Source organism: Cryptomeria japonica, chromosome 10, assembly GCF_030272615.1.
Source record: "Cryptomeria japonica chromosome 10, Sugi_1.0, whole genome shotgun sequence".
Lineage (NCBI taxonomy): Eukaryota > Viridiplantae > Streptophyta > Pinopsida > Cupressales > Cupressaceae > Cryptomeria > Cryptomeria japonica.
Window position 1 is genome coordinate 693012021 of NC_081414.1, and position 24849 is coordinate 693036869.

Here is a 24849-nt window from a genome sequence, read left to right on the forward strand (position 1 = left end):
GAGTTGTCTGGGACACTGGGCCGATATACCAACTCTACCCTATAAATTTCTTCAAATTCAGAATGTGAGACAAGTAATGAAGCTAAGACTGCTAATGAATCTGCTTTTGAGTTCAATTCCCTGGGTATTGCTTCAATGGAAAATGCATCGAAACCTTCAATTTCGTCCCAGACTCTGTTTCGATAGTGCTTCAATCTTTAATTTTTAACACTAAACAACCCCCTGGCCTGCTTTACAATAAGTTCAGCATCTCCTTTAACCCACATGAGCTTCACTCCCAATCTCTTAGCTTCAGCTAAGCCTAACAAGAAAGCCTCATACTCAACCGTATTATTGGTATTTTTGAACTCTAGCTTGAAGTAAAAAGGAATAGGATTGCCAGAAGGTGGTATTAACACTACCCCTGCACCAAAACTTGATGCTGCACAACGCCATCAAACTCCATTAGCCACAGGCTTTCTTTTCCCTCATTTTGAGATGAATCCCCCTCCACTTCACTATCAGACAAAATCATGTAGTTCCCAAATTGACAATCATGATACAAAATCTAAGCCCTAGGGTCATCATATGGGAAAACAGTGAATTTGGACTTTGGTTCAGGCTGCAGGATGACTCGCTGCTTCCCAATTGGAATTGTGGCTTGGGAAAAATCTATTTTGATTTCACCGCCTAAGTCCCTACAGAAAGTATAGCTTAAAAGCATGCCATAACTAGCTGGGATATCAACTATCAGAATCATCAACCTGGTCCTTTCATCCGAGTGGGAGGTAAGAACTACTTGAGCATCCTCAATTTGGCCTAGCAGAGGAATTTGTTTTGAATCCATAGAATAGCATATGCCAAAGGTTTTGGTCAAGGATAACCCTAACACTTTAGCTACAGCATAGGGCATTATATTATCGGATGCACCTAAATCTATAATGCAATTATTCAACCTATGACCATTTATGAATAATGATATATAAAAGTGCTCTGGTTTCAGCTCAAGAAGGGGTACGGAATCATCTGTTTGAAGAACAGTTACTTCAGGTATCTTTTCACAAACTGAGGGATGAACCAACTCATTGTTATGTGAGGGCAATATGGTATTTATTGACCGCTGCATTCCATTAGTCTATTGTGCATTATTTCCTTTCACAAAGTGTACAAGTCTGTCTAGTTCTTTAGGATTTAGCTTTAGGTACTCAGCAGGTGTGATTTGAATTTGAGAAGATTTGCAAAATTCTATCATATCAAATGAACTTTCTTTTTCAACAAGCTTTAAAAATAAGGGTTCTTGCAATTTTTTATCATTATTATGCAATTTTGAATCAATTCCTTTACCTTTGAAGTTCATCGCAGATGATGAAGTAGGCATTTGGGGTTTCACATTTTGTTGATTTCTGGTGAGCACGACACATGAAGGATCCTCTAGAGTAATCAAATTATCACCGCCTCTTTCTGAATCTAACTCATACTCAAGAAAATGGATTTCAGAGTCGCCAGGTTGCTTTGAAGATTCTTCTTCACCCCACTCATTTGAGGTGTCTTTTAAATTCATCAATTGTGTATACCGTACCATCTCAGGACAAGAATTGCTATCATGTTCATCACTAAGGTGAAATACACACATATTCCCTTTAGCAGTAGGTGCTTCAATTGCTAATATTGGCTGAGCAAGGGGTAATTGCATGGTCTTAATCCCATAGCCCAAAGATTGGTTCACATTCCTTCTAGATATGTCTTGGTAGGGAGGTGGGTATGAGGTACTAGCTTTGGGCAACTATCTTTTAAGGGTAATCACATCATTCATTAACCGCTGGATGATAGGATCAGAAGAAGAAGTTGAAGGTTGAGCATTAGGTGTCTGTACTTCCCTTTTCCATTTGCCTGCTATGATTAAATCATCTAATTCAACTGCAAGGGTTTTGGCAGCATTTAAATCTACAACTCTTTGCCTGCGGATCAGGAAACCTATTTCAGAAGGCATAGAATTAATAAAGAAACACTTAAGATTGTCATCTAAGGGCTTTTGATTAGCTGGAATCTTATGAAAGATCTTGTCAAATTTTGCTACAGAGTTCCTCATAGATTCAGGAATTTCCTTCTTTAACTGGGCTAATTGAGCTAAGAGGGAATGTTAATCCTCTGCTACTTTAAATCTTGCCTCAAATCTTGTTTTTAGATCTTGCTAGGTTGTTATCACACTATTTGGCAAGTGATAAAACCAATCAGCTGTTATCTTGGTTAATGTCTGGACGAACAAACTCACAGCAACATCCTCATGTTGAACCGTTATTACCCCATAGGCTACATTAAAGGCATTCAGGTGTTCATCAATGGTGATTTTTCCATTGCCACTAAATTTTGGCAAATGATCCCTAGCACCTTTTGGTAAGGGGTTAAGATTCAAACCCAAGTTCAACAGGCCTACAGCTGCCCCCCAAGGATTATTTGTTGTCATTGGAAGTATGATATTGAGGGGAGTCGGGTTGATTATATTAGGTAGAGCACCACCATGCAAGGTCAGAGCTTGACAAACTGAGGACACAGGTAGTGATGGCGAAGGGGAAGGAGGCCTACTTTTTGCCTTTCTTTAAGGTGAGAAAGTGGGTTGAAAATTTAGGTTTTGTAACTCCTGAAACGTAGAATCAAAAACTCCTTCCCTTCATTGGGGCCTAGTATATCGCCTTGACTCCAGTCTTACAACTAGGCAACAAGTCTTATAATTCGATCCCCAGTAGAGTCGCCAAAAATCTATTGGTGAACAGATTTGTCTCCTTCTTGAAATGTTAACTATTATCTTCTCAAGCAAAATATGACTCTGTTTTACACTTTAGAAAGAAACAAACTACCAACAGTTGGATGAATTAATTAAAATCCATCCTCTGCATTAGAGGGAAGCTCCTTGTATGATCTACAATGAATTAAGTTTATAATTGATATAGTAACACTTTTAACCAGAAAGTATTGAAAAGGCTTCAGCATTTATCCATCAACACAAATAAACACCTAAATTTTTTGGAAGAATGTTTAAAGGGGAGTTCACAGACCCTGATTTATAACATATTTGCTCCATACATTCAAAACAAAATGGGGAATCAACAAGAGAAACTAATAGCTCAATCGAGACTCTCTCATGCCTCACAGGGCAAGGGGGGTCAAGAAAACCAACACCATGTGAGTCGTCCAACAACTTATAATAAATATGAACTGAGGAGAAATGCAAAGATGACTGATTACCAGATTATATCATGCCTACATAACAACCTAAGAAAGATTATGAATCCCAGAATGCACAGATTCAAAGATAACACAACATTCCATTAATAGTCAACCATTGTATCGTTCCCACAATTCCTACCAAAAACATTTCTATTGTTTCCAAAATCATAGTTTAAGAACCTATTCAAAGGCAAGCTTCTCAGCTTAAATAGCCACCAGGCCATAGTTTTTACATGATTAACAAATAACACTTACTCTCACTTCGGTGAAAGAAACCGTTAAAATAACATAAAAGAGAACTAAACTAATAGTCAATAAAGGCCGACATTTCATTGTAGAACAACTAAGAATCCATCGCAACTGAGGAAGTTACGGGCTTGTCCTGCTTTGTCGCGGATCCACGCCATCCTAGGTGTGCTGCCTAAAAGTTCAAGATAACATGGAAATAGGGCAGGCCAATGTGTATGATCCTTTGCTTCCACACTTCTTTGTCCATATTCACTTGTGTGACCTTCGCTTTATGAACCTCTAAGTGATCAGAACAGACTATGAGCATTGATTCAATCCTTGCTACCTTCGAAAAGTCATCGGTAGTCAAAGATTTTGTGGTTTGAATGGAATGGACTCTGTCTTGGAAGACTTTAACCGTGTCTGCAACTTCCTCAATCACCTTGGCTCCCTCCTTCATGAGTTGGATATCAATACATTTAAGGTCCTTCTGTATAGTGTCAATCAAATTAGTCAGTCTCCTGAGTAGCTTAGTGGACTCTTCATGACCCTACCCAATGATTTAATTGCGCCATTCCACGTTTTTCATTGACACGTATAGCACATTATCATCTAGGTTCTCCACCATTTTCTCAGCTAGTAACTTCATCACTCCATACTTTTGGACATCATTCATTTGTGCAAGAACTGCTACCCACTTAATCCTTTCCTTTTCCCAGGCTACCGTTTCCAGCTCGAGCTCTTTATTCACGACTTCTGCATCCTTATAAACCTTAACCAGATTAATAATATATTATGATCCTTGTTGGATTATCAGGTCCAGCCATTTGTTAAACATCTCCGTCACTACCCTGTTCCTTTCAACTTGATCAAGCATCTTCTGGTTTGCTAGAGACTTAGGGTCAAATGACACTGGTATCTGCGACAATGGTTGAGGATCTAGATTGTGAATAGCGTTGATGTATTCTGCCATCTGTGTGACCATTTGCTTCATTTCTCTCTTGTCTTTTTCATCCTTCCAAGTCCTTGAGATTATCCTCTTTGTAGAGGATTCCAGATGTTTTACATCCATGGCCCTTGATGCAACCCCCAAATCTATCTTCTCCACATTAAAATCTTCCTTTATGGCCTTATCTGTGTCTCTCCTAGGAATGGGCTTGGCCACTTCAATTGTCCAGTGTCCTATTGTGTCATCCACATCAAGCATCGCTTGTGTTTTGAGATTTTTGGGATTTAATGCTTTTCCCAAGCATTTACTAACCATGTCCTCCATTGGAATGGTGACCGGCACCATGCTTCTCTTCTTTCTAATGGCGGCTTCCAGCCATCTTGGTGTATTGGTAGGTTCTTTAGGTGGCGGCGTGATCTATGCATCTGGGGAGGTAACGATCACCAGGGTATTCATGGGATTCTATTGAATTTCCACTTCTTCATTTGTATCCATTTCTTGCATCTTGGGCTCGATTTGATCTTGTGAGTTCATTGTTTGTTCAAGCTCTTCGCTGGGGTCTAAGTCCACCATGACTTGTTGCAAGACAAGCTCTCTACCCTTCTTTTTTCCTCTTGACCAAGTTACTGAGGTAGCTATAAGACTGGATGGCGACCTTCTTGACCTCTCTACAGCGGGCTTTGAGACACCTGCAACATTAGCAATTTCATTAGTGGCAGAAATAGGGGATTGAACCACGATATGTGAATCACTTCTTGATTCGTGTGAGGACATGTGAGGGCCCTCCTTGAATTTCGGTTTCCTCAACCATCTCTTTGTTCTCTTGACAACATTGAAGGTCCTTGCTTGGATGCTATCATCTTCTTTTTTGTTCCAGTCAATTTCTGGAATTGGTTTCCCCTCAATCTCAGTACCAAACTTAGGATCCAAGACATCTTCCTCTGTATCTTCCAATACACCTGATGTATTAATTGGGAGTCTCAAGATAGCTATTTGTCATAAAGTGAATCTTGACCACAATCTCTTTCTTACTTTGTGCTCATCCTTGCAATTTTCCCAATAATCCTCTATCTGAGGTTCATGGCAGAAATGACTGTCTATATTAAGGTTCTCTCTTGCATAACCTTTGTTGTCAAATCTTCGCCTAGCCACATATGGTGGCAGGTTCATCCTTTTGAACTCCAACTTCAGATTCAAGGCATATGATACTAATTTGCAATTGTAATACCCAAGTTCAATGGGAAATACCACCCCGGATTCACCCTTTGCCCCTAATCTTTTATCTATATAAGCCAATTGCCTGCTCACTTCTGTAAGCACGTAGCTATCAAAGGCGTACCTGGGTAATTTGAATGGTTGGCCTTCAAAACCACCTACCCATATGTAAGTAAACCGTAGAAATTGGATAAAGAAACTCCCATATATACTCACAAATTCCATAGCCTCAACGGACATTCTCTTGTTTGCATCACCTTGAAGTTCAAAGGCTAGCCTTCCCACAAAGACTCCATTCCATCTGTCAATTTCTTCAACATGTCTTTGTTGTTACAACAAAGGGTAATAATTGTAAACCCTCATTCCATCAATCCAGGGTTCATTGGGTAATCTAGGCCAATCTCTTGTGCAAGCTAAAATATAAAACAGGTAAGAAGACATGTAAAACCCAGTCATCCCCACAAAATTGTTTAGTCCTTCGTGAAGCCTCTCCGCAATTACTTGAGACCAATCCAAAAATTTGTCACCAGATAGAACCACTTGGACGAAGAAGTACATCCAGACTTCCCAGTATAAGAAATGTGAATTCCCCTTTACTCTGTTCAAAAGCACAATGATGTCTTGCACCTCTGTGATGAGGTGTTCTCTGGTTAGGGGTTTGGGTAGTCGTGATCCTCCTTTCTGAACCCTCAAGAGCCAATTTCTTGCAATTACACTTTTGTATTTGCTCTTCTTCTCAAAGAAATAGGCGTATGAATTTCCAATGGTCCATTCCTCATACTCCTCTTTATGTGGAATACCCATTGTCGCCATCATCATTTCCCTGTTAATATTGACTAACACCTCACCATCACTATTCTCGATACACCTGTTCTTAGAGTCATATCTGTTCATGCAAGCCAACACTAAATTTGGATACAGCGTGACAAGCGAGAATGCAACAGCTTCCACAAGACCACTCTTAACTATCCTCTCCATTAATGAGCTAGCCTGAGGGTTCTTAGTCCTTTCAAGGAAATCTCCCAAATCTACATGAACTAAGGAGTTGTCTTCCATTTCCGGCAAGATACTCACTAAACATGAGGTTTGGTCAAGCTTTGGCAGCACTGGCCTCATTTTAACTATCTATTCCCTTAACCAAGAAATTTTAATAGCAATATAGTAGGCTACCCCAACAATTTTCATATTTCCCCCTTTTCTATACTGATAAAACTTCAATACACAAAGAAACACGACATAGGAGAAAACAACCGAACTTACCCAATAACACCATGAAAACTGGAAATTTCTCCGAAGAACCGAGTTGGATTTACCTTCGGTGCCTCCAATTTATTGAAGTATGGCAACTGCGACCTTCCTAAATATGGAAATAAACTCAAACATTATTCCTTTAATCAGACAGGTAAATATCTATAGGGCCACACACGCTTCATCATGATTTACCCAAGCGTGCAAAGTAACGGTGAAATGACAAACTTGACACCTTCGTAATTATTCATCACTTCCGCATAGGCAATTTGATGTTTGCATGATTACTTTCCACATTTAGAATTTCAAAAATTCGAATAAGGGAATATTCCTTCTTGTTGCGCCGCTTTTATTTCCACCAAAAAGCTTTCGGGTTAGTTGAAATGAACTTATGAACCTTGAACCACTTTGAAGAAAAGGTTCAATGGTTCAAGTTCATTTAAGAAATATAACAGTAACGGGCGACACATAAACAACATCGGGAATGAGTGGCAAAAGAAAAAGACTATTTAAAGTGAACATTGAACCTTTTGTACCGCTTGAAATTTGGTTCAAGGTTCAAGACCGCATATCAACTTAACGTAAAAAGACTCATGCTTGTCATATAACAATATATTGTCTTGATTCACTAAAGGCATTTTGAACCTTGAACCTTGAACCTTTTGAAATTTGGTTCAACAAGTTCAAAACTTCAATGACCAAAAACAAAACAAAAAATGTGCTTGTTCACACGGTGACAAAGACCAAAACAACTTTCTTTTAAATCACGCCTTGAACCTTAAACCATATGAACCTTTGACAAAAGAGTTCAACGGTTCAAGTACGACGAGAACAAATGACCCGGCGGAACAAAGGCACAAAAGGCAACCCGCGAATTGGAATTAACTAGGGAAAAATTACGGGTGGACCAACAATTGTAAACAGGGATATCATCAAAAAATACAAGAAAAATTTGCAAAGAACTTATTGGATACCTTGTTTGTCAATGCTTAGAATGTAGCAGGAGCATTACCAAGGGTAAAAGGCATCACTTTGACTTGGTAGTGTCCATAGTGACTTCTTCATTTTGAAGGTGATAGGGATCTGGTAAGATCCCAATTCAAGATCACTCTTGGAGAAATAATTGGTTCCATGCAACTCATCTAGTAAGCCATGGATCCAAGCTACTAGAAACTTGTACTTGATGTGATCTGATTGAGTTCTCTATATTCAATACACAAGCAATTCGATCCATCCATTTTCCTGCCTAATTCTGTTGGTGCAGCATACAGACATTTTCAAGGTACAATGATTCTAGTTTCCAACAACTCCAGCACAAGCCTCTTAATTTTTTGAATTTTTGAAATAATCATACTTGTAAGGACAAACGATCATAGATCTCCTTGTTGTAACAACCTCAATGATATGCTGATCTTTTGTATTCAGGGCAAGTACCTATGGCAGGTCCTAAAAAGCAACTTGATGCTTATGATGAAACTTGAGACTCCTTGACATATTTTCTCAGTTGCCAGAATGACCAACATCCGTGCAATATAAGTGAGTCATGAAATCACAGTGGCCCTTGAAAATCTTTTCCATCTAACTAGAGTTGAGTACCTTGATCCCTTTCAAAGATAAGGACTTGATATCATCCAAACACAAGAGTCTTGCATGTTCTCGTGTAAGTGGTGCCTTTGGTGACTTACAGATGATACTTAGCAGAGTACTTTGAGACACTTATGTACAGTGGGCTTTTATTAAGTAATCATTGGCAAACAATTGACTACAGATGACCTTTACTAAAGCTTGGTTGTTTATAGAGAATTGTTGTGGAAGATAGGTGGCTTGAGGTTGCACTATTAAATGAGAGAGGCAAATTTAAAATGAAAATAATTGGATGTCTGAACACTACTCCAAATGATTCCTTATATAAAACAAGGAGGCTTCTAGAAATTTTTTTGAACACACTATTCTATTCACTAATCCAACAGTAATAGGGGTCCTACCACAACCACTCACTAAATGGTGGTGTCTGCATTTCGAAGTATATATTTACCTTATAAACCCCACATGGGTTATTATAATAGTTAGGGCAGCTAGCTATTTTGTCGACCATAAGTTCTTGTTGATATGTTGTAACTTTAGATGCCTTATGTTTCCTTGTATCCACATGCAACAAGCATTTAGTAGGTGGATGTCCTTTTCCCCAATTAGTCAAGATTTCATCAATTTCTAGGTTTATTGGAGAAATTGTTTGTGCATTAGATATTTATGCATTTGATGATGATGCAGCATATTCAATCATGTGACTAATATCAACTTCAACCCTATTGATGAGTAGAGTTGACCATAACTGATGTCCTATCCACTAATTATTATGACAGATATGAGTGATGCCTTCTATGAATGCTTCTATTGGAATAGAATCTTTAACAAAACTTTTACTCAGATGAACAACTTCAACCCTATTGATGAAATTCTTTGTTGTGTGTATTTTGCTCATTCTATGCCCTGCTATTTGCACAATTTCCTTTTTGTTAATAAACATTCCATACTGCTGCAAATTGATCAAATCCTTTAGGGTAGGTTGCTGAGGGATGTAGGAGACAATCCAAGTTTAATGTATCTCCAAGGTAATAAACCTAGTGATTACAGATCAATCTACTGCCACAAGATGGCCAAAGATCTAAGATGGCCTGTAGTGGAAAGTCCATAATGGACTAAAGTGTTTCATGTATATGCAATAGAGAGATCCCAGGGGTAGAGTGGATGAAGTTCAAACATTGAGATGCTACCTATATGCTAGCCCTTTCATCTTCTACATAAACCATCTGTCATTGCTCTACCTAGTGTGTAAGCCTATAATGCATGGATGAGTGACTTGCTGGTGTTTACTATTTTATTGCTACAAGATTACAGCCAATCCAAAATGTCATGTGATGACAAACTAGCTTTTGAGAATAAATATGGGGACCGCTAGATGGAGTTCTTGATTGTTCTGCTCATGCTCAATTGTCCCATACAAGATGTATAACAAAAGAGTTGATCAGGCTAACACGTTAGCATTCACAAGTTGTCGAATCATGTAAATTAAATTTCAAAAAAATCAATTTCACATAGCCAATCATTGATGTTACATTCTATTACTGAAATTTGAAACAATTTGTCAACTAAGCCTTTTGGGGGGTGGTTTCTAGCTAGTAAAATTAAAGATGACTTCTTATATGTGATCTTGAAAATAGAGAAACATCTGTATCTATTATGTTCTGTCTGTTTGCATGATAAATTTTGCTTTGCTTGATTTGCTGGTAGAAACAGTTGAGGACTACGATGAATACTGCCATTATGTTGCAGGATTAGTTGGTTTGGGATTGTCTCGACTCTTTCATGCAGCTTCTCTTGAGGAATTGTCTCCAGATTTCTTGTCCAATTCAATGGGGTTGTTTCTTCAGGTGGAATACTTGATTTGGCAGTTTTATTCCTTTCTTCTTGGTGTAATATATCGTACATAAAAGATATTTTCATTGCTACCATAGGCTATATTAACATGTATTTCATATGTTGTGTTCAGAAAACCAACATTATTAGAGATTACTTGGAAGACATAAATGAAATACCAAAATCACGCATGTTTTGGCCACGTGAAATATGGGACAAGTACACCATCAATCTTGAGGTAAATTTGCTGCATGCTGATTACTCTAGAAATGTTTTAAGTTTTGGCTAACCAAGTCTAAAACTTATTGTTTCTTTTTTTCTTTTTTTGTGGTGCCAGCATAAGTTTGATGCCCATTTTACAATTTTGAATCCTCATGGTTAACATTTTGTGCTGCTGACTTATGGCTTGCTTTGTTCAACTTAGTCCATTTTATACTTTGCTGACATCAGAATGATGAAAATGTATATTTGGAATAGAACGAAGATTGGTTAGGAGAAATGTTCTACCAACCTATAATTAAACACATTAACATTAATGGCATCACTGCCTCCCGCCAATCAAGAGAATTTTTATGCTCTTATCATGTGATCAGTTCCAGCACTGCTTGGTTTTCACTGATTAAAGGGCATGTTCGCAAGTCTAATGTTATTATAAAGATCCAAGTGTAAAATGTTATCATATGTTGCCTGATCCTCTGTATTCGGATTTTTCCTTCTTTCCGACTTTCTCATTTTTTTCTTATCATTTGTGAAACTTATCTTGTGAACAAATTTTGCTTAGATCCTAAGGAAAGACGACACTATCTTATCATGGGAGTAAAAAGTGTCTTTGTTCATATCCGCTGGCATTCTATATATTGCTTATGTATTGTATTTTGGTTGGACTAACACAACCAAAAATTTCAATTCTTTTATATACATGAAAGTTTCTCTGACATGCTTGGTCAATGCTTGATTCATTCTTGCACTCTCTGAACTGCTGGTATTAGATTTACCTTTGTACTTGTTTTTCCTATGTGCTTTATTATTTGATAGATTAATGTTATCAGGATTTGAAAGAGGAAGAGCGGTCAAAGGAAGTTGTTCAATGCCTTAATGAAATGATAACTAATGCACTAAGGCATGCTACCGACTGCCTTAAGTACATGGCAGCATTACGTGATCCAGCTATATTCCGATTTTTCACCTTCGATCTGTGCCAAAACAAATACCTTTAAATTTATTTTGAGTCTTTTGGGTGGATTCATCTTAAACACTTCATTTGGATATAACTAAAATATTAGTGATATAAATCTTTAATGTTAAACAATTTGTCTTGTCACCCTAGTACTTTTGAGTTCCACTGACCTACTTTGATCATCAGTGCTAATATAAGTTCTTTCTTTTGTCCTAGTTCGTCGCTGTTGATATTACAATTATCTTATTGAAAATTGGCTACTGTAAGAAATAACTTTAGCCTTTAGGAAACCGAAACTTTGGTGGTTGATTCAAAGAGCAAAGAAGAAATAGGATAAATAATAAATAACTAACACATTTGTGTTCACCAATGACAAGGTTAAAAAATTTGTTCAGAAATTTGTTCTTTCCATATGAATTGCATGTAACTAGTAACTTGTAGCATAATTATGTTGTATGGCAAGTGGGCATGTGTCTTTAGGAAGATGAGACATGAATAGGGAAAGTGAGTACAAGCCACCAAGCAAGCAAGAGGTCTGTGGTTGACATCCCCTTGGGCTTGGTGTAGAAATGGCTTTGGATGGACCTATTATGTCACTTCCTCCAAACCCTATTGTGCTTGTGTAGTATGATTAGTAATCTATGATTATGATTGATTTGCCTAACCCTAACGATTAAGTATATATATATATGTACATTTGCATATGTTGTCATGTTGTGATTGCGGGTCTCAAATTCAGTATAGCATTATCAAAGAAATATTTAGTTGATAAGATGTGACCCTAACCCTAATTCATTGCAATTGTGATTTTAGGGCCAATTCTAGTGCAAATTAGGAAGGGGACATTACATTCTTCTTACCCTTCACATACTATTTGTATTTTAACTTGAATCGTATGGCTAGTGGTTACCTATTTTGTGTTCAACCCTTTTTTCATGTTCTTTTGGGTTAACCATCATGCTATTCTTACATTTTTCAATGTTTGGTTTTGGTTGCTTATTTAACTTTTCTAGATATTTTTACCAAGTACTTTATTGTTGTAAGTTACTATACTTTTGGGTTCCATTTACCTACATAGTTCTCTTACGTACATTAATAAATCCACCAACCACCCTTGTCTTTGTCATTTTCTCTCTTTCAACATTATGTTTCTACTTTGTCTCAGCTGTGAGGGTCTAATAATCTCCCATGTTGTGCCATAGATAGTTTCTTCTTATCTCCAAAGGTTCATTCACCTTCATTGTAAGGAGAAGTTCTAGGGGAAGTTCTTTGCATCATCCTTAAATCATCGAACTTGGAGCCCTTTGTTACGGACATAATCAAATCACACATATGGTGGATAATGTTGTTGGTTCTTCTAGCTTGAACCTTGCCACAAATTTGTGACAACACTTGTTCCTAGCCCTGGACTTCATCTCCAATCTTCATTAACTACTCATTCATATTTAGTATGTTTCATTCCAAATTCATTAGGATGACCTTAACGTGTTTAAATTTGACATAAATGATTTAGATTTATGTCTCTTAAGTACTTTTCTTGAATAACGTAGTTATCTTTATAATTATGATGTCTCTTTAGTGTTGAAATGGATATTGTGGAGCATAAAATGAAGTCAAGCAAAGGACTGCAAAAATATATTGAAATGAGAGCACAAGAATTTGTTGTGGACAAACCTAGTGTGAAGAAATCTAGACAAATGGGCCTGTTCTCCACTATCATTATGCAAGATTTACAAACCAAGTGCTTCATTGTAGCCTCAAAGAATGCATACGGACTTTTGCAGCACTACTACAATTCTCTTCGAGATTTCCTAACCATGAAAACTTGCTCAAACATGTTCAGATATCCATCAACTGATGAATAAATCACTACAAACTGTTTGATCATCTATTGTGCATCTTGCTTGTTTTCATATCTTTTGTTCACCTAGGATGTTGAATCATCCTTAACCCTTCTTGCATCTGTATACTGACTCAATTGAGCTTACAAACCTATATCTTTGCAATTCTATCAAGTGGAGTGATTGTGAACATGTCTCAGGTTTCATCATTCATCCAAACTATGAAGTTGATCTGATTACTATTAGATTCAATGACAGTCCCAAAGACACTGAGAGGGGGGGTGAATTAGCGTCTAACTGGTTGGTAGAATAATTAAACTTATTTATAACTTTGCAACCCAAAATAGTGTACTGGTAAACAAGAATTAATGTAGTAAACAGATATAGCAGAGATAGCATAGAAACACACCATAACACAAGATATTTTAACGAGGAAACTTAGTGTGGGAAAAACCTCGGTGGAATTTGTGACCCACAATATTTACTCACTAGCCAATGAATAAATACTACTTACAATAGGGGCCTGCACATGCAGGAAGGCCAATAGCCTAGAGCTCACTGCTCAATTACAAAAGGGAAGTCACACTGACTTACAATATTGGATGATGAAATCCAATTACAATGTACTGCTCAAACTAGCATCTACTATGCCATGTTCAGTACCAGTTTAAGCTCAGTCATTAACCAAAACCTTTGATGCCCCCTATATCACCTTATACAATAATTACCTATTCATTTCATCATTATTCTATCACTTCCACATACTAAATCAAAACGACTTATAAGATCTCATACATATGAGTCTTTTACAATATACCAAGTCGGCTTACAAAAGAATTATATAACAATAAACAAAAATTCATCCCATGTCGGCCTGAGTGCTGGTATGCTTTGTTGCCGATGTAATCTGAATGTCGGTGTAAGCACCTGCCAGTGCTGGTGTCTGTCGGTGCATGTAGAAACCTATTGTCGGTTGGTTGCCAGTTGGTTGCCATCAATGACAACATCAACTATTCTAATAAGAGTGTAGAATGCCAACAATTTCCCCCTTTGGCATTTATGGCAACACTTGTGAGAAAAATCCAAAACTGTTATCCAAAACTAAAATCCAAAAAGATGTGCTCCCCCTGAGCAAGTGATCTCCTCTATACATGCATTTTTCTCTCCACTACTTCCCCTTTGACATCAATGACAAAGGATGTACTAAAATAATCAAAAGAGTAAACAAAATGCTACCTCAAGGTCTGTAACCGATTGGTTACTATCTGAAAAATGTCTGCCAAAACTAGATTCAAACTCTGCATAAACTTGTTGCTGTCAATTAGAGTTGCCTCAGTTTGTTGGATCATACCGGTGAGATAGTGCATTTTTTGCTCCGATGATTGTTCTCCTTGAACTGTTGCCTTAGATCATTCAACCCGTTGAGTAATTAGACTGTCCAATTTTGGACCAAGTTTTCTTTTGAGTTCCCAGGTTTTTGACCTTATCCTTGCCTTCTCTTTCTCAAGTTTCTCCAACTTTTCCTCAAAAACTGCCACTTCCTGCTCAAAAACTGATATAATTCCAGATGAACCTATCATGTTATCCGCAATATCATCAATCTCTTTTTGTGTCTTTTTAGTTTCCTCATCAATGTCCTCTGTCAAACAGTGAGGTTTACATGCTTCCCTATATAACTACTTATACTACAAAATAGTAGAATTGAGTACCGATAACAGTGTGTCAAAGTGATTGGTACAATTCTTTATAGTGTTCTCAAAGAATGTATTTTTCTCTTTGTCAACTTTCTCCTTAATGGTATCCTCATTCACCTTTTATGTAGTTATAACATTATCAACAATGAATTTGGACAATGTATCCAATTTACCTATAGAATCATTAATGTGATCTACCTAACAATTAGGTGCAATCATCTTCATGATAGGTAATGTGTTATCAACTACCTTAAATGCTAAGGCATTGCAGTCAATTATCCTCTTGATAGAATCCAATAGAACCTTTGTTATGTTCGTAGGTCTTAATTTACCTATAGATGTGCTCGGTTCTGCTATGGGTTTCTTCTCAACAGATGTTTGTCCAATTACCTTCACTATATCCTCTTTATTTCCATCAAATGCTTCCACTTTACTTACATTTTCTTCCAATGGGTTTGTCTGTGTTTGTACCTCTGCCTCAGATTGTTTCTCAATTTGTACTACTGTCGGTTTCTCAACATGTGTCGGTATCTCACTTTCCTAAGAATCAACAGTGTGTACCGGTATCTCAAAGATCTTGATGTCCTTAACATTATCTGCCTTAACCTCAACAGTCTCTTTATCCACAACAATGTTTATATCATGTGTATCCACATTCATTGTAAAGAGTATTTCTGACTCCGGGTTAGTATCATCATGAGTTATACCTTCAATAATCATATCCGGTGGATTAGCTATATGTACCGGTGATGTTGAAGTTAATGGAGGCATGTCCTGAGCCGGTGGAAGGATGTTAGCAGTTACTTTTATAGCAGGAACAACACCTACTTTACCTTTTCCCTTATGTTTCTGATATACCTTGAATGTCTTTTCCACTTTCGGTCGATTTCTTTCCTCTTGCTTTTTCTTCTCAACAAACAATATGTCCCATTGATCTGCAGTCTCATCTACAATTTTCTTAACCCTTCCAACCTTCAGGCTTACTTGTCGATGTCCACTAACAAATACAGACCGGTTTGCTTCAAATATAAGCTCATCTATCTCTTCCTTAGAGTTTACCGGATGTACAGCCAAAAGTGCTTCAACTTTCAATTTCTTGTCCAATTCCATCAACCGCATTAAATGATCGTCGGTTAAGTGAAAACTTAACACATCTACCGGTAAAGAAGAAATGTATCTTCTCACCATCAACCGAGGGTAGAATTCATGATTTTCAACTTACTGCAATGCCCCCTAAAGACTATTTCTCAGTTAGATGAAGAATCTCCTACCGGTGGAGGGTTACTCTATTCTATCGGTGCAGAGACAGTTGCATCAACTCTTTGATCTCTCTTCTTAATCCATTGTTTTGAAAATTCTTGATTTACTTCATCTACCTTTTCTTTGCCCTTCAAACTAGATCCTTTATTGTTTGTTGGTGAAGTCTTGCTTCTACAGAATTTTGCAATATGTCCAATCTTGTTACATGCATAACAAGTTACATTATTCCTCTTAATAGCCTTTCCATATCCTTGACCGGTTTGTGTTCTGCATTGATTAGATAAATGCTCATATCTCCCACAAACATAGCATTTCACATTCATTCTGCAATTTTCTGAATTATGACCAACTTTGTTGCATTTGGAACATTGACCGGTGGGTAAGTTTGTATTTTCATTATTTCTAAATCTGCACTGATTTGCTCTATGACCAAATTTGTTGCAAATAAAACATTTCCCATTAAATTTATAAGCATTAGGTTGTCTTACCGGTTTACTGTGACCATGATTATTTGCAGTACTTGAACTTTCTCTAATTTCAAATCCAAGTCCATTTGTATCTCCATCAGGTTTCTGACTTTTCAGCGTGTCATCAAGCCTTTCAGAACTTTTCTTGAATTTGTCTTTGTGTTCATTTGTAGTGATCAACTCATTTCCCAGAATTCCAACTTGTCTTGCAAACTCCTCCTTGTCATGTTGCATGTGAATCATATCTGTCTTTAGCATATCATTTTCATGACAAAGTCTCAGATTTTCATTTCCTACATCATTAAGTCTCCTAGTCAAGTCTTCTTCATTCTTCTTTCTATCTTCAATATCCCTACATAACCTCATAGTCATATCTTGCATTTCATTCCTCATGTTACTGTTCTCTATCCTTAATTTGTCTACAATATCTCTGAGAGTTTCTTTTTCTTCATCATCTTGATTCTGCAATTTCATATGAAGTTCTTTTCTCTTATTCTTTGCAATAACCAAGTTATCTTGAAGTGCTTGAATAAATTCTCGAGAAGTTCTGAGTTCATCTTCCAATTTGATATTCTTTAATTTTTCTACATCAAAATCTTCAAGAGCTCCTTCCAATTATTTTGTTAAGTTCTCCATTTGTACCGGTTTCAGAATCTTCCTCAAGTTGTTAGGCTTTTGCAAATAGAGGACCAGGCTTTGATACCAAAATTGTTAGATTCAATGACAGTCCCAAAGACACTGAGAGAGGGGTGAATCAGTGTCTAACCAGTTGGCAGAATAATTAAACTTATTTATAACTTTACAACCCAAAACAGTGTACCGGTAAACAAGAATTAATGCAGTAAACAGAAATAGCAAAGACAACATAAAAACACACCATAACACAAGATATTTTAACGAGGAAACCCGGTGTGGGAAAAACCTGGGTGGGATTTGTGACCCACAATATTTACTCACTGGCCAATGAATAAATACTACTTACAATAGGGGCCTACACATGCAGGAAGGCCAACAACCTAGAGCTCACTGCTCAATTACAAAAGGGAAGTCACACTAACTTACAATATTGGATGATGAAATCCAATTACAATGTACTGCTCAAAATAGCATCTACTATGCCAAGTTCAGTACTAGTTTAAGCTCAATCATTAACCAAAACCTTCGTTGTCCACTATATCACCTTATACAATAATTACCTATTTGTTTCATCATTTTTCTATCAATTCCACATACTACATCAAAATGACTTATAATATCTCATACATATATGAGTCTTTTACAATATACCAAGTCGGCTTACAAAAGATAATTATATCAAGGAAGCAATAATCTTTTGGGGAATTAATAGACAAAACAAAAGTATAAGATTTTTTTTAAAAATCGGGAAAAAATCGGATATACAAAAAAACGTAAAAAATTGCAGAAAAACAATCAAAAACTACTTTTTTAATATATTTTAGGGTATTTCCATAGCATAGAGATATTGTAGGCAAATAAAATAGTGACTTGAACACATGAGTTGCAAGAAATAGATTTTCATTGTTTATATTCATATCACTAATTGCGTTGCACAAAATATACTCCACCATAAATAATATCTAGATGGTGATAGATGTCAAAATGTCAATTACAATATGGTTTGTGACTTTGAACAAAGTCAACCTGTAAACTAAGTACAAAATTCCAAACTCTCAAATGTAGGCAATGACATGCTAGAGGGTAGGAGGCCCTGATGATGAAGCTCCTGGGTAAGAGCTTGTCCTAATTCGTTCAACCCATTCAGGACAAAAGTTGGCTTGCCTCATGAGATCAAAATCTTCAGGCTCAAGTGGACGATTAGCAACAACATAATCATCATCAACATCATCATTATCAACAGCAATCAACTCACACTCTGGATATATCTCATCAAGGTCAATTGGCAAGCCTTCCTCAATAGTTCCTGATTTTGCCCATGTAGAAATTAGTGTTTCCCTTATAAATGAAAAACACAATGAATAGTGAATACAATTTAAAAAACTACAACTATATATTAATATTCTCACCTTGATCTTTCTTTATCTTCAAGCGGAAGTTGTGATGAACAAATACCAAGTCATTCAGTCGTTGTTGTGATAGGCGGTTGCGTTTCTTGGAATGTATGTGTTCAAACACACTCCAATTACACTCACAAGCTGATGAGCTACATGGTTGGCTCAAAATGCGCATTGCCATCCACCTTTTAAATTTGGTATTTCGTCTCTAAAAGAAGTCCACCATGCAGTTGAAAAACACATTATATGGAGATGATATTGTAAGACTCAGAATGTCTTATAATCTTAACAAACTTAATGAGCATGTTGGCAAAATAAAGAGATTGTCAAAAGTTAATAGAGTCTACCTGGTTGAATGGTTTTTCTGCTTTGTATAGCAGCCCTAGAAGAGAGAAAGCCCTTAGCATGCTTGTACATTTCCAACTCTATCATAGCCGCATCAATTTTTTCCAAGTTAGGAAACATTTTTTCCATGCACTTGAAGAAGCCTTGTTTGATCCCAGCATCAATTTCCATGAAGTCAATCTTATAGAATAACAGAGGATTGAGCAAGTATCTCGCAACATGGAGAGGAGTGTGCATTTGTCCATCCCATCTCCTACCAATTATGTCCCACAACGGCATATATCTATCCTTGTTATTTTCCAGTTTACTCCTTATCGCCTCCTTGGCCCTATCCATGGCCTCATACACATATCCCATGGGGGGTTTATCCCCATCCACTAGTCTCAAGACTTTTACTAAAGGCTCAGAAAATTCTACAATTTGTTCAATAGATTCCCAAAATGTGGTAGAATACATATACTCTGCCACTGCTATGCCATTTGCTTGAGTTGTGAAACCAGACTCCATCCACTCAGCTGAAACAAATATTCCCCTCAAATTACTTTTTTGTTCACATAATATTTGTAATGCAAGGAAATATGTTGCAAATCTTGTCACTCTTGGTCAAACTAGCTCCTTGCCTCCTGTGAAAGAGCGCATTATAGCCAAAACCCTTGTGTGATTATAAACAAATTTGGTAACCTTGTGAGCTTTCTGAAATGCTGCCTTAACCCATTCAATTTTTCCAATGTCCTTTAGGGTTAGATCAAGACAATGTGCTACACATGGTGTAAAAAACATGGAAGGGTATTTATCTGTCAGAAGTCTCCCTGCAGCAACACAACCAGCAGCATTGTTTGTGATAAATTGAACCACATTTTGTGGCCCTACATCCGTAACTACCACGTCATACAACTCAAACAATGCATTTGTGGATTTCATCATATTAGATGCATCCACAGATTTTAAAAAAATAGTGCCAATCTCACAAGAGACAAGGAAGTTAATGAGAGTTTGGTTCCTTCTATCTGTCCAACTATCTGACATGATGCTGCAACCAGTTCTAGCCCACTGCAATCAATGTTGTTTAACAACATCTTGAACATCCTCTACTGCATCTTTTAACATACCAACCCTCAATGATTCATAAGATGGGGCTTGAAACCCAAGACCTACAGCTGCAATAGCATCTACCATGGGTTGCCAATATGGATTTCTGGAAGCATGGAATGTCATGTGAGAGGAGTACCAATAATTAGCAATTGCCTTCTTTGCTTGTTCAGTGACAGTTTTCCTCCATCCTGTACTCTCCAAAGTGGTTTGTGACCCTGGTGTAGTACGAGGTTGGAAGAAAACATTAGTGTTTCCTCCACCTATGTTTGGTCCACATGCTATAGAATTATGTGTCGACCCAGATTCCCTAAAACCCCCATCTTCACCATCCTCACCCAAATCGTGCATACTAGGATTTGTAGAACTAGAAAGTAGTTCAACCCCAATTCTTGCCTTTTTGGCCTTATTCTTAGCAATCCCTTCAAGAGATTGCTTTTCCTGATACGAGACATTTGCAGGGCATTGTTTGCATATCTCGGTTTTATTTCCTCATTCTTTTGACAAATGCCATTTGAGATAATAAATTCCACCACTGATCTCATCTTGACACCAATTGCACTTGACCTTCGTACTACTAGGAATTGTTGTGCAATGTGTCCATGCAAAGTCTTTTTGGCGTGGTTGTGAGCAAGAATCAGTTCTGCAAAAGTATTACACTTAGGGATCTAGGGTTGGGTTTGTGTATATTAACGTCGGACATTCATCATGAAAACTGAACATTTATATTAAAATTTTCATTTTTTTGTATATTAAATGTTAATAACTTCAAAGAAAATGACTTTATGAATCTATGATAGATTGTATATATTAAATGAAAATGACATTTTCATATATTAAAAGCTAAGAATATTGAACAAAAAATGAATTTAATGTTACTGTAAATGAAAATGTAAGCAGACACCCGTGAAATCTTGCGCGATATGGCATGAAACCCTACCACGTCGCGCAGATATAAATCAATTTTTTGGTTCATTTCGTACCCTTTTTTTGGCGACTTTAGATTTTTTTGCGGGCTCCCAATTTTAATCCAATTAATCCCGCAATTAATCCGCGATTTAATCAGGTATAATCACGTTTTATTCGTGATTGTTGCTTCTTTGAATTATATTACAATAAACAAAAGTTCATCCCATGTCGGCCTGAGTGCGGTATGCTTTGTTGCCGATGTAATCTGAATGCCGGTGTTAGTGCCAATGTCTGCTAAAGTGCATGAAGTTTGTGATGCCAGTGCATGTAGAAACCTTTTGCCGGTTGGTTGCCAGTTGATTGCCATCAATGACAACATCAACTATTCTCACAAAAGTATATTTGGATCAATTACAAACTATGAAGTTGCTTTAATTTTTATTCAGAACCAAGTTGAGCTTTAATTTGGATCTATCAATTTATTTTGCCTTCACAATTTTTAATTCTAAAAGGTAGTTTTTTAGGTCACTACTAGGCAAGACACGAATTTCGTGTATCAGAGCCACCTTATGCTAGCAGTAGCATTCCACAAGTGAAACATAATGAGGTGTACAATCCCTCTCCTCTCTGGATTCAAATTTGTGACCTCGTTAGATTACACAGGCCTTGATTGCAAGGTGCACCATTGTAAGTGGATGTCTTTTTTTATTTTACTGCAGACCCTTGATAAGGTTTGATCCCTTACATGAATCTCTATATATTTAGTATCAGGCTACTGGGTCTCATATATGTGCATCAAGTTAACATACTGAGTACATCAACTTATCTGCTTCATGTTCCATGTTCATTATTGTTCATTGCTTGATTTGGAGAGGTTACCTACTGTATAGATGGTGTGTGGTGCTAAGTTATTCAGTATTGACAAACATGGTCTCAAAGCTGGAATTTAGTCTGGCACTGAGATATCTAACTTATGTGTTCTTGACATTGCAGAACCAAAAGTTGATGAATTTCTGATAGTCGAATTCCGAATCTTCAAGTTAAAGAAAAAGATTTATTTTATTTTTTTTTGGGTGTATTAATTGGGTTTTGCATTCCATAAGTTAATCCTTGATGTACCTGCTAGGATGCCCTTCTTTCTTTTTGAAGATATTTCTCCACATGTAAAGATGTTGCTGAGGTTTTTTGAGTTACCAAACATGTATTCGTAAACAGAGGAATTTATTCTTACATACATAATTTTTTTATGACTGACACAACAGCAGCTTTGAAATTTCAATAGTTTTACTTCAAGAATGTAACTACTAGTTCATTCTGAATATTGGCAAAGTGGCGGCAGTGATCGTAATGATTCTTGTTTTGCAGGTTTGACAGCCAAAATAATGGACAGGACCAAGAGTATGGCTGATGTGTATGAGGCTTTTTTTTTATTATTCTGGAAAATTGGCATCCAAGGTATATTATAATTTTATCGCCTAAAAGTTAAAACTCTGCTGCCCACCACGAAACACAAAATCCACACTCAACTGGTTTATGTTAGAAAATTTTGCATCCACGTATCATGTTAAGACTTAACTGATCATGAAGTGCCAATAAAATGTGAAAGTGTTAAATGTCGTAGTACAAAGTATTTATAGCTGGATGAAGGCTTTAGTCTGTTTGGCATTCTGTAGTATATGTACCCATTTCTGGTTAATAGTCTGCAACATGTTTTGCACTTCATTAACCATCTGCAAATACATAGATCTTGGAATCCTGCTTTGTTTTCATCCTACTTGATTTCTACAGATTAAAGACATCATTTTGTCATTGGTGATTGCATTCTCATGTTAGCATCAAAAGAGAGAATGAATTATCTCATGCCAAATATTAAAATGTCAGTTCTCATAATCTGCAATGCTGCAGACTCTTCTTGATGTTGTTTTCTCTTGTTGGAAACACCAAATAGAAAATGTAGAATATTACAAAAGAATATTATTAACTGCATGGACAAACAAAAGAGAACATAGAAATGAACAATTGGTAGTCTGAGAGAGAAATGTGTTTCCTTTCACCATGAGTACCCAGATACGATCAATATGATGGGGAAATGGGAAATTTAACTTCAAGAAGCATACAAAGCATTTCCATTAAGGAGTATCAAAGATAATGAAAATGAAAAACTAAAGCTTGATTCGGAAATTTTGCTAGAGACAATTATAGCAAAAATAAAAAGGCTTAAAGTTATATGAGAGATTCAGACTAATGGTAACGCTTGAGATATTTGGCAGGAGGAGTTTAACTATCGATAGTAAAAAAGGACATGAAGTATTTCTGGTAAAGATTTAGTTTCTTTTATTGTTTTGATGATCTAGTTTTACCTCTCTGCTTTACGAAATGATGATGTCACCAATGTGGCTTTTGCTTGTGGCTGCAGGCAATTTGTGTACTTCTGTTGGCCGTTTTGCTTGCCATTCTCACATTCAAACTGTAAATGTGGTGCGAAGAAGATTTCTTGTAATCAAATTGTAATTTTACTTTCATTTTTGGCTTCCTTATTGGGTTTTTCCCTCCTCTTCCATTTTATCCTTCGTGGGGTTGATAGGAGGGGCTGCTGTTTTGTTCTGCTAGTATTCGGATTCTGCCAGGATCAGTCCAGCTGACCGATTGAGAGAATGTGTGAGGGGTTTTACCAGAATGAGCGAGTAAATTAGTGACAGTTACTGATATGAGGGTTCTCTCCATGCTCATGTGGTTTTGTCTTCAGCCTATGAGCTATCTATCTGGTTTAGATCAGACTGTGTACTTATTAATTTTGCAATGTTCTTTTCAAAGTAGTCTTGCGCATGTGACCTGAAGCGAATGCCATTTACTGAAATTCATTATCTGGTATGAATGGTAGTTTTATACATAGGTTATATAGGTTATATGAGGTGCAGATGATTGAAAACCTTCAAATCGTAACACACACACACATATGTTATTGTAATTGTTAAATACAGACATATATTTCAGTTTCTGTTTGGAAGTTCATGTGATATATGAATATGCAGAGTTTCTTTAAAATGCATTTTTAGATGAAGTAATTGCATGAATGTAGATTTGAAATGTTTTTAAGACTTTTTTCCATATTTCTGTAGAAATTTTTTATATTATGCATTTTTAAACTTTTGAGAAAATTTTGGACTGCCCAAAATTCTATAGGCATAGTAAGATTACAAGTACGGAAATGTTTCCCTTAATTACAAAGATTATTGGCACTCTTCCTATTAAATTATGGAACATCAGACATGATGCATGTAGCATCTTGAATAGAGATTCTCAAGGAAAATCATGATTTGCTTTTTCTATGAGAAGGCAGTTTTGTTGTTCGTAGCATCTTGAATAGAGATTCTCATTATTCTCTTGTGTTATGCCAAGTTGTTCTTTAATGCTCGTTGAGGAAAATCAGATGCTGAATTCAGGATCTTAGCACTGGTTATTCTTATATTTTAGCCTATGTTTTTTATTTAAAAAACAACATTATTCATTTACTAGTGTTACTCATTTACTAGCGTTATATTTTAGCCTATGTTACTCATTTGCTCATTTGCTCATTTGCTTTATATTATAGATACAATTACCAGTGTTCTGAAGGAACATGTTACGTCCGTTAGGGTGAAAAGATTCAATGAGAAGAAGAGTTGATTGAGATAATTACAAAGTTGACTAATTGCATAATTGATTGATCAGTTGAACTCAAAGTGAGTGTGAGTTGAAGAGGCGAAAGTGAAGACTATGTGTGTGTGTGTACA

At 36.7% G+C, this 24849-nt stretch overlaps 1 pseudogene; it reads left to right on the forward strand.

The window, feature by feature from the left end:
- The window catches only part of LOC131859136 (squalene synthase 1-like), a 47609-nt pseudogene extending 24837 nt beyond the window's left edge, over positions 1–22772 (forward strand).
- The last annotated feature ends 2077 nt before the right edge of the window (positions 22773–24849 follow it).